Source organism: Saccostrea cucullata, unplaced genomic scaffold (genome assembly GCF_032062105.1).
Source record: "Saccostrea cucullata isolate Sc308-1 unplaced genomic scaffold, CSIRO_AGI_Scuc_v1 ctg224, whole genome shotgun sequence".
NCBI classification, from domain to species: Eukaryota; Metazoa; Mollusca; class Bivalvia; order Ostreida; family Ostreidae; genus Saccostrea; species Saccostrea cuccullata.
This window is the reverse complement of record NW_026931873.1, coordinates 77,376-92,425: the sequence shown is the minus strand read 5'-3', so window position 1 is coordinate 92,425 and position 15,050 is coordinate 77,376. Positions and strand designations below refer to the sequence as shown.

General features: G+C 34.3%; 1 long non-coding RNA gene across 1 annotated transcript; it reads right to left on the bottom strand.

Annotated features, from left to right (window-relative positions):
- Positions 1 to 1,008: 1,008 nt before the first annotated feature.
- On the bottom strand, positions 1,009 to 3,188 carry LOC134233837 (uncharacterized). The gene is made up of 2 exons (XR_009985076.1): positions 2,666 to 3,188; positions 1,009 to 2,552 (listed from the first exon to the last, which is right to left on the bottom strand). It is a non-coding gene; the product is annotated as an uncharacterized LOC134233837 (long non-coding RNA).
- Positions 3,189 to 15,050: the final 11,862 nt, after the last annotated feature.

The window sequence follows — 15,050 nt, the reverse complement described above, 5'->3', positions numbered from 1 at the left end:
ATTAGAACAGGATGTTTTAAACAAAATAATTTTGCAAATGACCAATGACAAGGAAAGTTAATGTACGAGTTCCATTTTTACTGAAAAAGCAGCTGTCAATGATATCGAAAAAGCCTTAACTATCGTTTATCGTTGGGAATAGTTGTATATAAAGTTGAAAAGTCATAAATTTATTGCTGTTGATTTTGGTAGAAACGCTTTCAAATTGTATTAGTGTTCCCGTGACTTTTTAAGTAAATGAAATTTCAGAATCCAATACAGATATAGTAGTTCAAATTCATTTTGATTATTTGAAAATAAAAAAATATTCAAAACTGACATACGATTTTGAAGAATTTCTTCCTTAGAAAGGGAACTATATTGGATTACTACTTGTAAAATTAAATCTATGGTCTTCTAAAATGTAGTTTATATAATAAGCCTTAAAACGAAGGCAATGTTGTAACTTGCTTTGTCAGCAGGGACTAGTTCTTATTAATAATGTAATCTTTTTCTTTTTTCATTTCTCGATTATTAAGTACAGAAGGATAGATGGTTTTCATTTTGCCCGCCCCCCATCTTTTCACACGCTATTTTAACATAGATATGAGACGTTACGCACGACGGTGTTGGTGACGCTTTCTATTAATTTTCCTTGTATAGAGAAAATCGACATGCATTTCTCTATAATATGTAAATAGATAAAACCTATTGGGTACTTTGCTTCGAAATAAATTTGAAAATCTTCGAAACTCGGAAATATTTCATTATTTTTTCATTTCATCTACATTAAGATATTATATAATACCTTTGATATTTATACATATATATATACATTTGTGGTATCTTTCCCTTATATAAACATACAGAGAGAAAATATCTTCAATTCTGTATGAAGTTTGTCAGAGGTCAATACATGGCCGAATCACTCGGCGTAATAATATCTACATGTAGTAGTACTACTTTCTACATGTAAACATTATAAAGTAGGTCACACAACTAAAAACAATAAAACATACCAAATAAAGCCTTGTTTTGTGATATTTATTAACAAATCTACATATTTCATTTATTTCCTTGAATAAAAATTCAAAAAATAGTACTAAAAAATAAAAACAATGTAAATATGAAATCCGTCTGCTGCTAAATTTTACATGTAAATTACACATGAAACATGGCTGATTATGGGAAGCTTGATATGGGAGAAAATGAAATTTGTGAGGAGCTATGGCAACTCTTTGAGGATGAAATTATGGAAAATATGGATCTGACAAATATGGAAGTGGTATCTTCTATTGAGAATGTGAATGAAATGAAGGATGAATTGTTAGAGAGTGCCTTTACTTGCCTCCCCCCTCCAGAGACCCCTGCTGCGCCCAAAAGATTCAAGTCCTTCACTGAGAATGATTTAAAACAGTTTGAAGACGCAAGACAGTCGAAATCTACAAAAATGAACACAAAGTGGGCTATAAAATTATTTCAAGGTAGGCCTAGATAATATTTTAAAAACATAAAGTGTAAAATTTTCCCTTAAAATAGACTTGGTAAAAAAAAAAATAAATCTTACAATAATTAGAACTGAATTTAAAAAAAAGAAAAAAAAAACACAGCCCTTCCCTACTTTCTAGCATAGTTATTTGAATATTTTAGATTGGCATTCTGAAGTCTACCATGAAGCCCTTGATTTTCATAATGTGACACCTGAGGTCCTGGCATCACACTTGCGAAAATTCTACTGTGAGGCCAAAGGACTGCACTAAACGTAAAGAAAATATGATTGATGTTCAAACGCAGCACTATCACAAGAATACTCTGAAAAACATAAGATCCGCAATCAATAGGCACCTACAAGATATTGGACGGCCAATAAATATTGTTCATGACACCATGTTTAAATCTGCAAACCGTACCCTTGATGGGATGCTCAAAGCTATGACACAAAGCGGAGCTTCAAGGCCGACACTGCACAAAACAGTTCTAAATCCACATGATCTTGAAAAAATCTCTTCTTATTTCAAAGCTGCACCTTTTTCACCCATTGTGCTCCGTCAGTGTGTCTGGTTCAATCTGTCTGTGCACTTTGTTTCTCGTGGTCTTGAATTTCACCATCAATTGCATCTTGATTCGTTTGAATTCTGTAACGATGGCGATGCTGAATATGTTGTTCTCCGGCACGAGACTCAGCAGAAAAACTTTCAAGGTGGTCTTCAAAGCGATGAAGCACCTGCTGACAAACGCCTCTACGCTATTCCAGATTCCCCTTTGTGTCCTCTCAAAATGCTTCGTCTTCTTATGTCCAAAACAGAAAAAGGAGCAACACAACTGTTTAACGTGTGCTTGAAAGATGCCCTCTCTTGTCCAAGTGCCTGTGACATCTGGTACACTTCAAAGCCTCTTCAAAAACAATCATTTAGATGCTTCATGAAGGATATATCCAAATCAGCCAAATGCCAAAATTCTTATACACCTCACTGTCTCCGTGCCACTGCAATATCTGCCATGAACGACGCAGGATTTGAAGCAAGGCAAATAATGTTCATGTCTGGTCATCGATCCGAAGCCTCCTTGAAGTCCTACAACAGAGATTTATCGGTTTACCAAAAGAAAAGAGCCTCTACAGTTCTAGCATCTCTAACAAATACTGAATATGCGAACTTTACTCGTTCGTCTTCTGACTTGAACGTACCTGTGCCTGCGCCTGTGGAGTCTGTTCAAATTACTCCCGAAATTCCTCCAAACGCCGATCTCATCCTGCCTCTTCAACCTTCGACGACCTATTCTTAAGTAGATATCCAATCTACATCGGCTACTAATTCTTCTAGAATGATGACAACAGAAATTCTGACGAAATCTACCTTCAACAACTGCACTATCACCATCAACAAAAGTTAGGCAAACATGCTCTCTTCGTTCAAATTCCAATCGAGGCAAATCACCTCACGCGGAAGGAAATTGTGTTGATTTTTACAATTAACATATCTTAATACTTAAAAAAATAACGAAATGTATTTTTTATTGTGCCAAATATTTATTCATTGTAAAAAATCATTGTTGTCTTCGGTATATTAAACTAAACATCGATGAACTTGGAGGAACTACTTTTTGTTATGCTTTTGTCCGTTTCTGGGTCAACATTTCGTCATAATCTACGGCGGACGGTTAAAGCAATAAAAAAATATCATTTTCCGCCTCAAATGTATATATAAGTAATAAATAACAAGTTTATAAACTTCAATGGGAATTGAAGTGGGTCGCTACGTGATCAAATCTTCTGAGAAGGCCTTCGGCCTTCACAGGATTTGATCACGTGACCAACCCACTTCAATTCCCATTGAAGTTTATAAACTTGTTATTTATTTCTTAAATATACTCATGTAGACTGGTAAGGTTTGAGGCATACCCTCAAAATCCATATACATATATTTACATTTGCTGTGTATTTCTAGTAAGCCAACTGTGAAATTGATTTGAAAACCATTTTCGTGTATACTCACGCGTAGGAATATACACGGAGAAACGTGCGTTAACGTGACGTCACAATGAGGCTGCAGCGACGTTAGTAAAAATGTAGCAATATAGGGCAGCAAGAAATTCATATATTGAGTATATTTTAGTTGCTTACAAACATGTAAAATGTAAATATAAGGAATGTTTTTAAGTTTAGTGTGAATTATTGGTGTGTGAATCACACAGACTTGCACCTAGGCATATTTTTCATCATGAAATATGCCTACGTGACAAGTCTGTGTGATTCACACACCAATAACTCACACAAAACTGAAAAACATTCCTTAAATATTTACATTCGCTGTGTTTTACTAGTAAGTCAACTGTGGAATTGATTTGAAAACCATTTTCGTGTATACTCACGCGTAGAAATATACACAGAGAAACGTGCGTTAACGTGACGTCACAATGAGGCTGCAGCGACGTTAATAAAAATGTAACGATATAAGGCAGCGAGAAATTCAAATATTTAGCATATTTTAGTTGCTTCCAAACTGTAAATATAAGGAATGTTTTTCAGTTTAGTGTGAATTATTGGTGTGTGAATAGCGCGCTTCATGAAAAATATGCCTACGTGCAAGTCTGTGTGATTCACTCACACAAAACTAAAAAACATTCCTTAAATATGAGCGATTTATAAAATTGTAATATTGATAGTTTTTATATCATTCGGCGGGAAAAAGCATCGTCTTTATGACAACATAAGTAATTCCAAGTAAAATTCGTTTATTTGTCAGTAACTGCACGAAGATAGATGGTAGACTGCGGGGAAAAAAAGGGATAAATTCAAAGTCGATTCAGGTAAGTTTGTTTATGGAGATGTTATATATTGTTAAATACTGGAAATTAAATTTACACAAATATCTATCCAAAATAGATGCTTACAAGAGTTCGTGACAATTTTTAAGTTAATACAATGTATTCAAATTCATTACAAACATTTTAGCATTTATATGAAAATCATACCATACAAAGCCCTTACGTCACACCATGTTTTTTTTTCATCATTGTGATTCCATATAACCCATATTATTTGATTTTTTAGTCCGTCGTAATTTAAAAAAATATATAAATACAACTTAATTCTAAAAGGAGTGTATCAAGTATCTGCTTAAAGCATATTTTACGAATTTTAAAGCATGAAAATAGCTAATGTGGAATTCCGCATGATTTTACTTGTCACAGGAAATATTTGACGGCAAAATGGCGTCTGATAACATGAACAAGCCCTATATAGTCCAAGTATACAAGACTTATTTATTTGAAATCCCGTGCAGTAAGAATGTAAAGGACGTTCGATCCTGAGATTTGAGTGGATTTTGATCATGTCCTTTATTCATAAAACTCTACATCATTTTTAAGTTCTAATATTAAATCTGAATTCTACAGTGCAAATTGAACTATATTCTATGAAAAAAACGCGATTAAATTCCTTTCAAGTAGAATTAAACTAGGGACTATATTTTGTGGCGGAAGGTTTTTTTTTAGACGAAAATGATCAGTTTTTCCCTTTTGAACTATAACAGTACTGTTGATTTTGGATTCCTATTTTTCTATGCTAGTTGCACACAAGCTGTTTTTTGCAGTGAAATGTATTATGCTGGTTCTGAAATATCCATTAAATTATTTCTTATGATTTTTTTCATCAAAATGTGACAAATGTAGTATAAATATTCTGAAAATCTGGGGGGGAAATTGAGCCAATTCAAACGTAAAATTTACACTTTTTAAGTAATATCTGAAAATTTACGCCATATACCCCCACTTTTGATGCTCTTTTCTAAATATTTCAGATAACTTTGACCCATTTGTTTAAAATCACAAAAAGTTTTAGAATTTAAAATAATTTTCTTGCTTATTAAATTTTCAATGCCAGAAAAATCATAATTTATTAGTGCAGAAAGGTCAAATAATTGATAATGCGAAGCAATTTGAAATTTTTTCTTAGTCACAATTTTAAAGTGTCTTTTTTAAGCAGACTTATAGTTCATTTTGTTTCATGCTTTAATTGGATAAAAATATTGGAAGGAAAAGTGTCGAAGATGTAATTTTTAATTAAGACACAAATTTCAGAGCAAAAAGGTCATATTAAATGTACTATAGCGCCAAAAGAAGCATATTGACCCCTATTTTTGTATTTGAATTTTAATGAAGCTATGTATGTAGAAAATAAAAATATACTTTGCAAAAAAAGATTAAGACTTTAAATATCAGGATCGAACGGCGTTAAAGGAAGCACTTCCCAGGACACGTGTAAAACGTATTGCTACTGTAAAGGCTTACTTGTCCTCCAAGAAATCACCCACGGTTAAGGAACTACAGCGTAGAAAGTTTGTACCATCAGCGGAAGAACACAAAGAATTGGAAATGAATGAATCGATGTGAAATCGTTCTTGAATTCGGTGAAATACGTTCTAATTCCACCATTGAAGAGTTATAGTTCTTAGTGCACTCTTTTGAGAAAAAGTCGGAGAATGTACAAATCTCGTTTTCGCTCTTTGACATATGTCTTTTAGGTCTTCTTTTCTTTAGTTAGAATGGCAAATGCACTTAACATTTAAAATTGGATTGATACTAGCATGTTTTGTATTATCCGCAATGCCATGCTGTCCCAGTCAGACGACCAAACGCACCTCTATTTCTGAAGAGTTCACTAATGGAAATGCAACTTGTTAAAGCCGAGTGATAAGTCGCGGGAAGTCGTCGACATTTTAGCTGCATCTGTGTCAGGACCATTAGTTCAAAAATCTAGGGCTAAAGTTGACCTAGCGAGAAAACTCGGAATACCCATTAGAAGGATCTCAAAGGGTGTTCGAATCCGACAACGAGTTCTGCATTCAGAACAATCATCATTTGAGTTTACAAAAAGGAAAGCAAGGTCAGATAAACTAACTGAAGAAGTACAAAAAAGTGTATGATTTTTGGTGTCTACCCGAAAATTCTCTACACACTGGAAATAAAACTGGTGTCAAGCGTGTCCGAATAGGTCCAAAAACTTACTGTCGCCATGTTATTCAAATTCTTAGAAAATACACAAAGGGAACTGTTAATGTCTTTTAACCAACATTACCCTGAAATTAAGATTTCACAGAGAACTTTGCAAGAAAAAAGGATAGAATAACATGTTGCTGCAGGTATCATCTAGAGAGCAATTTTTTGTTCAATACTTTCATAGCACGTAGAAATCAAATGGCAAACGATGGGGTTTCATTGATGAAAACACATTTAAGGTTTACAGAACAATTTCAGAATCATGTGAAGACACGATGTACCATACGGAGGATGGAAATTTTCATTTGAAAGACTGTTTAGAAAGAAGCTGTGAAAAATGCGGTGTTCATTTGCTGAAATTTTGTGACGCTGAATTAGATATGTCGGACGCCTCGCGAGATGTAAATTGGATAAAATTTGAGTATGTTGACATAAAAACATAAAATGTTACCAAGAAGAAATTGATATTGGTAAACAAAGTAACAAAGTCTGGTGAGATGATTAAGTATTTTAAGAAGGTTTTGGGGTTTTCCCAAGGTCATCATTTCAGGACCAAATGGCAAACTGATCAACTGAAAAATCTTACTGCAAACAAATGTTTAACTGTTCATGATTTTTCGGAAAATTACAGATGTACTGAAAGGGCTGAAATTCAGTCAAACTATTTCGACGAATTTAGGTTTCCATTCACATTTCCCTGATTATAGAAATGCTATATTAGAAGTTGACGGTATTCAAGCACCCCAGATGACCCTTACATTATTTGTAAACATTTTTTTCTTATTTCTCCTGACGAAAAGCATGACCATCATTTCGTCAAATGTTTTCAGAAATTCATTTCCGAATATTTGCACTCCATCAACTAACCTCTCTCTACAATGCACGAATTCTGTCAAAGCCAATATAAAGCAGTGTCCAAAACTGTGTTGGAAATCTCCGTTGACGAACTTGGATACCAGAAAATAATACGAAATTATTTTGAAAGTAGCGATGGTAAAGGAACACAGGATGCAGTGGGAGGTTTACTGGTTTGCTTAAGAAGCAAGCTGATATGGCCGTTATCCGCGGCAAAGCTCAGATAAGATGTGTGCTTGATTTATTTAATTTTGCAGAGGCTAATCTCAGGACACCTCGATCTCATGCCTGCAAAAGTATATTTCAATATATTGAAGAAATCCAGAGGTTTGAAGAAAACTTTCAGCCAATTAATAAAAGGAAGTCGAGTCGTACATCGAGCAGAAGCATCTATAGATGGAAAATCATATTGGGTAACATGTCATGTTACTGTGACAATTGTCTTGAAGAATAAAAGTGTGAAAATTTACCTCAAGTTGGACTTTCAAAAGAAATGAAAATGAAATTGAATAGCGAGACTACACATCAGGATTCTGAGGAGGAATATCCCGAGGCAGAAACTCTCAGATTTTATTACTGAAGGAATAGTGTTTGCTGTACTGTGCACAGGGGATGATGATTAATATAATTTTTACCTTTTACAAGCCACAACAAAGAGTAAAACTCTACGGAAAGCCATTTACAGACAACGGGGTGGATCGTTTATTGCTGGGTCAATAATCATCGACGGAAAATATTTGCTAAAAAGGAAAACTTAGTCTTGGACTATAAGCTAATAAATCACCAAGTAACCATGGTTCCAAGTGCATCTGTATTGTATATTTGCCAAAATGTCTCTATACAAAACAAAATTCTTCTCCTAACGGAAGAGGAAAATGAAAATATCCTGGAATGCGTCGATTTAAGCGTGTTAACACACTAAATTGATATCCAACGCAAAATATATTGATATTAAATGGCGTCTAAATTATACTTTTTAGAAATGATTTTAAACCTGCATTTTTAACAACTTTAAAGAAAGTAAATTAATATGGTAAAGAATACTTTTGTATGTATTTGACATGAACGTTTTTCACGCTTCATAATTAACATACTAACTCATTAAACTTCCAACTACTTTTCATTATTTTATCTTGAAGAAAGAAATGCATATAAGAGAGATCTAATTTCGAATGAAAAAAGATTTTTACTCTGAAGATTTTATATAAAGACACGTTGATACTTCATTTTCAACAAGAATTCTTCAAGAAAAATTATATTAAGATCACTTGTGACAAAAAAATGGTTGTCTAAGTCTGACTCGTTCAGCGAACGACTGTAAAATTTATGATATATCTTGGATATTCCTTTGCAGTAGCGTATAATAATTTGTACACAATTATTTAAGACAAAAGACTTCTAGAAATTTAATCAATGATTGGATTGGACAGAGTTAAGTTTGGTGCAAATATGATGTAGACCTAACTGTTGATTTTCATTAGGTAGTCATGATTCTGAAGAGACATCGTCTTTTCAAGGTTTATTGTAAGACCGATGCCCATGGCTACGTTTCATCTCTGTGTATGATAAAAAAAAATCCCATCACATTTACATTGTTACACTGTGGAAGATTTCCAACACTATCGACATTGTCATTACATCCACAGGAAAAGGTCCCTAGTTTTCTAATCCAAAATTCTTCTCATTGTCCACGGAAATGTGCACTCAGTGATGGACTGTTTGTGAGGTGATAAATCTTTTCTAGCTATAGAATTCTTTCATTGAAAAGAAACATAGCTGACCCCCATGTTTTTTTTTTAAATTGATGACCTGATATTCTTTGATCGAGTGATCCTTTGGTTTCACCAACATAAACAAGTCCAACCAGATTACATTTTATTCAGTAGACAACATGGGATTGATTGGTGGATTTTATGTTGTTTAACGCCACCACTTGCCGATTGAAAGCTACAAATTGTGTCCAATGCTCGGCACTCAGAGCCATTGAACAGGAAGGTAAGATATCTTTTTCGTGCCAGCACCTACTGCGACACGGAACCTCGGTTTATATGGCCGCATCCGAAGGACCGGTTTCCAAGTCCTACAGTGGGATTCGAACCTGCGACGTAATTACGACTTTTTACTTCGCGACTCCAGAGCAGATCAAAATTGATTTGAATCGTCTAAAGTTATGTTTATTGATGCAAAAATAAGCCTTTTTTGCTACTTCCGGTTTGACCGGAAGTGACGACGACGGACGGAAAATTAATCTTTATGCTCCCAGAGACATATGTTACCCGAAAACTTGTCAAGAACAGCAAAAATACGCGTTTTCCGACTACTTCCGGTTTGGCCGGAAGTGACGATGCCGGACATATTTTGATGACTTCAATAGATTAAGCTTGACATTTTGAACAACTTTGCTTCTTTGATGTTTTACAAATTCTCAATACTTTTTGATATAAAGGAAAAACTTTCGGCCCCTATTGGCCCTTAATTTTAGGGGTAGCCCTTTTTTCGAGATATCATTTGAAAGATCTGAGAATTCTACACTTCTTTTGTTTTACAAGCTTCAACAAAATATTCTTAGGTACAAAGTTATCGTTGAAAATGTGACAAAATTTTTAAAATTCTTAATAGGACTATTTTCGGGCCACAGCGAGCGTCGCCCCTTCGTACTTCCGGTGACAATGATATACTCAATTCACTTCTACAAAGGTTGTTGTACCATCACTGAAAATTTAATACTTCTATCTTCAACGGTTTTTGAGAACATTGCCGGACAAAGTGACCCTCTAAAAATGACAAAATCGCAAAAATCTCCAAACCGGAAGTGACGTCATCAAAATAAAAAAAGGATCTAGATTTTTAGATGTTCTATCAGACCTGAAAGTCATGAAAATCTGTGGAGCCGTTTCCGAGAACTCGCGTGCACAAAATCGGTAAGAAAAAAAATAAGAAGACTAGAAACGATCTCGTTGCGAGCAACGAGAGGTCTTCCGTCCGATTCACAAAAAAACCCTTGTAAAATCGAACTGAAAAGTGATTCAAAATTTTGGTCACAAGAAAGATTGAACCAAGGTCGCCAATGTGAATGCGCTTTTTTCTCTTTTATCCACAATGCGCAAACCATTAAGCCATTGAGAGTACTGCTCTAAATATACTTGCGTATACTTTTGCAACAGTACACCTGACTACGAATCAGAAAAGGCGGGTCACTTTTCATAATTTCGCGCCAAACGCCAGGAGTAAATATTCGCGCCTTTTCTTTGGACTGATCTATTAAATAGGTTTTTGGCTTCAATGAAATTAAATAAATAAAACGTTCTTATCGCCTTCATTTTATTTCAACGTTAAGAAAGTATACATAACACATTGTACACATTACATATCGTACACAGCCCTGTTACACTAAAGCAGTTAAACGGAAATTAAGTTTTAAGATTGACACTGAATTGCAACGTACTTCTACGTGAAAGTATAAGTAGTTTTTCGCATTTCATGGGTCCTTATGTCAAAATGGTTTAACCAAACGCTCAGCTGCCCCCATAAACCCCTACTCGCGAAATGGCGGAGTTGACAGAGACAGCCGCCATCTTGGGCCCGCTTCAGATTTTCAAATCTTAATATCTAGAGTTCAGATTACCCAATATTCAAACAACTTATATAGTAAGCATCAAATTGTTACGATGAATACTTTTGCTTCAGTAATGTATAACAAAATATTGATCATTAGAGAGTTATAGATAAAAGACTTTTGGCCCCTCTGAGCCCCTAATTTGAGGGGTCAGCCCTATTTTTTTGATATCAAATGAAAGGTCTTGTGATGTTGCACATTTTTTCTTCAATATACTTTAACAAATTATGAACAGGTGTGAAGATATGAAACAAAATGTGTTAAAATTTGTGAGATATTTCTGAGACATTTTTCGGGCCCTACCGAGCGCCGGCGCCTTTTGCGCTAGAAAGATATGGAGACCTAATTACAACTCGCCAAACCTTCCTCTATTTTCACTGAAAATCTTAAGTCGATATCTTAAGTTGTTTCGGAGGAGTTTCCTGGACAAACCGACCCTCTGAAAATCAGAAAATCGTCCATATCTCACGACCGGATGTGAGATAATCAAAAAGCAAAAAAATCTATTAAGATCAATTGAATATCTTTTAGATCTAAAAGTTTGGTATAAATCGGACGAGCCATCTCTGAGAAATCGCTTGCACAAAATCGGTTGGAAGAAAAATAATAATAACTAGATGAGATCTCGTTGCGAGAAACGAGTAGGTCCTCCGTTGAATTTCTAGATAAGATGAGATGTGATTTTGACTGAGATATTAGTTAAAAGAGAATGACATTCAGTTTTTCTTCATTAAATTTAAAGTTTCTGATTTTTATCACGATATTCTGAACATCTTTTGTTTAATATTGCTTATAAAAATGCTCCCCCTTTTCGAGACCTAAAGCATAAAAAATGTAGCATTTTGGCCCCTTGCAACCCTTTTTACGTAAGATATGATCAAAATTTTATAATTTATTGTTGCAAATCATGAAGATGAATACTTTTGCTTTAGTAATGTATAATAAAATATTTATCATTAGAGAGTTGTAGATAAAAAACTTTCGGTCCCTCTGAGTCCCAAATTTGAGGACTCAGCCCCTTCTTCTTGATATCAAATGAAAGATCTTGTGATTTTGAATATTTTTTGTTCAGCACTTATTCAGAGATTTCTATTCGTTGTGGAGATATGCTAAATAAAAATATTTAGGGGCAACCCCTTCAAGTCCTTAATGGGACCGTTTTACAAAAATTCAAAGTATGCATATTGTTTAGAACATTATTTTGACCATTTTTTGTTCAATATTGCTTATTAAAATATTCCTCTTTTTTGAGATATAAGCGTCAAAGATTTGACATTTTGCTTCAGTAATGTATAACAAAATATTGATCATTAGAGAGTTGTAGATAAAGACTTTTGGCCCTTCTGAGCCCCTAATTTTAGGGGTCAGCCCAATTTTCCTGTTATCAAATGAAAGGTCTTGTGATTTTGAAGATTTTTTGTTCAGTATTTATGCAGAGATTTCTATTCGTTGTGGAGATATGCTAAATAAAAATATTTAGGGGCCATCCCTTCAAGTCCTTAATGGGGCCGTTTTACAAAAATTCAAAGTATGCATATTGTTTAGAACACTATTTTGACCATCTTTTGTTCAATATTGCTTATTAAAATATTCCCCCTTTTTGAGATATAAAGCGTCAAAGATTTGACATTCTGGCCCTTTGTGACCCCTAATTAAGTAACATATGACCAAAATTTTATCATATATTGTTGTAAATTGTTAAGATGAATACTTTTGCTTCAGTAATGTTTAACAAAATATTGATCATTAGAGAGTTATAGATAAAAGACTTTTGGCCCTTCTGCGCCCCTTATTTGAAGAGTCAGCCCCATTTTTTATACATCATATAAAGGTCTTTTGATTTTGCACATTTTTTCTTCAATGTGCTTTAACAAATTATGAACAGGTATGAAGATATGAAACAAAATGTGTCAAATTTTGTGAGATATTTCTGAGACATTTTTTCGGGCCCTACCGAGCTCCGGCGCCTTTTGCGCTTAAAAGGTTTGGAGACCCGGGTACATATCAACAAACCTTCCTTTATTTGCACTGAAAATCTTAAGCCGATATCTTAAGTCGTTTCGGAGGAGTTTCCTGGACAAGGCGACCCTATGAAAATCAGAAAATCGTTCATATCTCACGACCGAAAGTGATGCCATCAAAAAGCAAAAAAACCTATCAAGATAAATTGAATATCTTCCAGATCTGAATGTTTGGTATAAATCGGACGAGCCATCTCTGAGAAATCGCTTGCACAAAATCGGTTGGAAGAAAAATAATAACAGGGAAAAAGAAACCGAACAAAAACAATAAGGTCTTCCGTTGGAAACGGAAGACCTTAATAATTATTAATAATAACTAGAAAAGAAACTCGTTGCGAGCAACGAGAGGTCTTCCGTCCGATTCTGAAAAAAACCCCGCAAAATGGAGCTGAAAAAGTGATAAAACTTTTTATGGAAACAAAGGGTATTGAACCCGGGTCGCCAGCATGAAAATCCAAAGCACTTACTATTACGCTATTGGGACCACAGCTCTAAATCTACTTGTATATACTTCTGAAACAGTACATCTGTCTTAATGAAAGGCGGGTTACTATTCAAAATTTAGCGCCAAACGTCTCGAGTGAATCTTTGCGCCTTTTCTTTGAAATGTCCCATTAAATAGGTGTGATAGCTTAAATGGAAATAAAAAGAACGTTCTTATAGCTAAAATTTCAAGGTAAAGAAATTGTTTGTAACACATTTACAAATTCTATGACGTAAATAGATAAGTAACACTAAATCAATGAAACTGCTATAATTTTTTACTTTTTTAAATTTCCTGTTTATCCCCATACTGAACTATCTCGATTAGTTAAACTTTCAATAAAAGGTTGAAATGTTTCGCCGAAAAAACATGTGTCGCCCTAAGACGGTAAAGGAATCAGATACCATTTATGTTCGATAACTTAAATCATATCTTTGAGACAAGAATATTAATACATGTATAAACTCAATTCTTCAAAAAAATCTTTTTCTTATGTTTGTCTTTCCTATTAGTTAAATATGACTCAAGTGTGCATGAGCAAAACAGTGGATACGTTTAATACTTATTATATATACATCGATATTGTTTCTTAAAACTATTATTTGTAAGTATGATTTAAGATTTGTTTTTCCGCAAAACAAATGATAGTAGGTATGAATTTCATTTGCACATTTAGTCTTTTCTTTTTCTACTTTGAGAACCAGCCGAAACCAATTATAGAAGACGTTTTAGACGGCCATGGATTTAAACTTAGTTTGACACAGAATTGCAACGTAACTACATCGTGACAATCCCCGTATTCCTTTACATTTCATTTATCCTTATTTACTTTCGTTCAAGCAAACGCTTGGCTGAATCTGAAAACCCCTATTGCGAAATGTCGGAGTTGACATAGACAGCCGCCATATTGGGCCCGCTTCAGATTTTTAAATGTTAATATTTAGAGTTTGGATTTATCAATGTTCAAACAAATTATACAGTAAGCATTATAAGAACGGTCTCTATTAACATTCCAAAAATAAATGAAAAATATCGAAAAACAAAAAAGTTAGAAAATACGGAATATTTAAATTCGCTTCTGCTAGCAACCGGAAGTACTGACGACACACGAAAAGGTGATTTCACATATCTAAAAGTCATCATCTATCATCTCTAACAAGTCTCCAGTTAATATCGTAGACCATTTTCGTAAAAAAGGGGGGACAAAAATCCATTTTAAAATCAGAAAACTGTCAATAACTTGGAACCAAAGGTGAGTATTCCAAATTTTTCTTCTGATGAACAAAGTTCATATAATGGCGCATGATTCCTGAAAGTTTCATTGAAAACCACCAAATAGTTTTTGAGAAATCGCCTGCACAAAATTTTGGGGGAAAAAAAATAATAATAATAATAACTAGAAAAGAAACTCGTTGCGAGCAACGAGAGGTCTTCCGTCCGATTCTGAAAAAACCCCCGCAAAATCGAGCTGAAAAAGTGATAAAACTTTCATGGAAACAAAGGGGATTGAACCCGGGTCGCCAGGATGAAAATCCAAAGCGCTCACTTTTACGCTATTGGGACCACAACTCTAAATTTACTTTTATATACTTCTGAA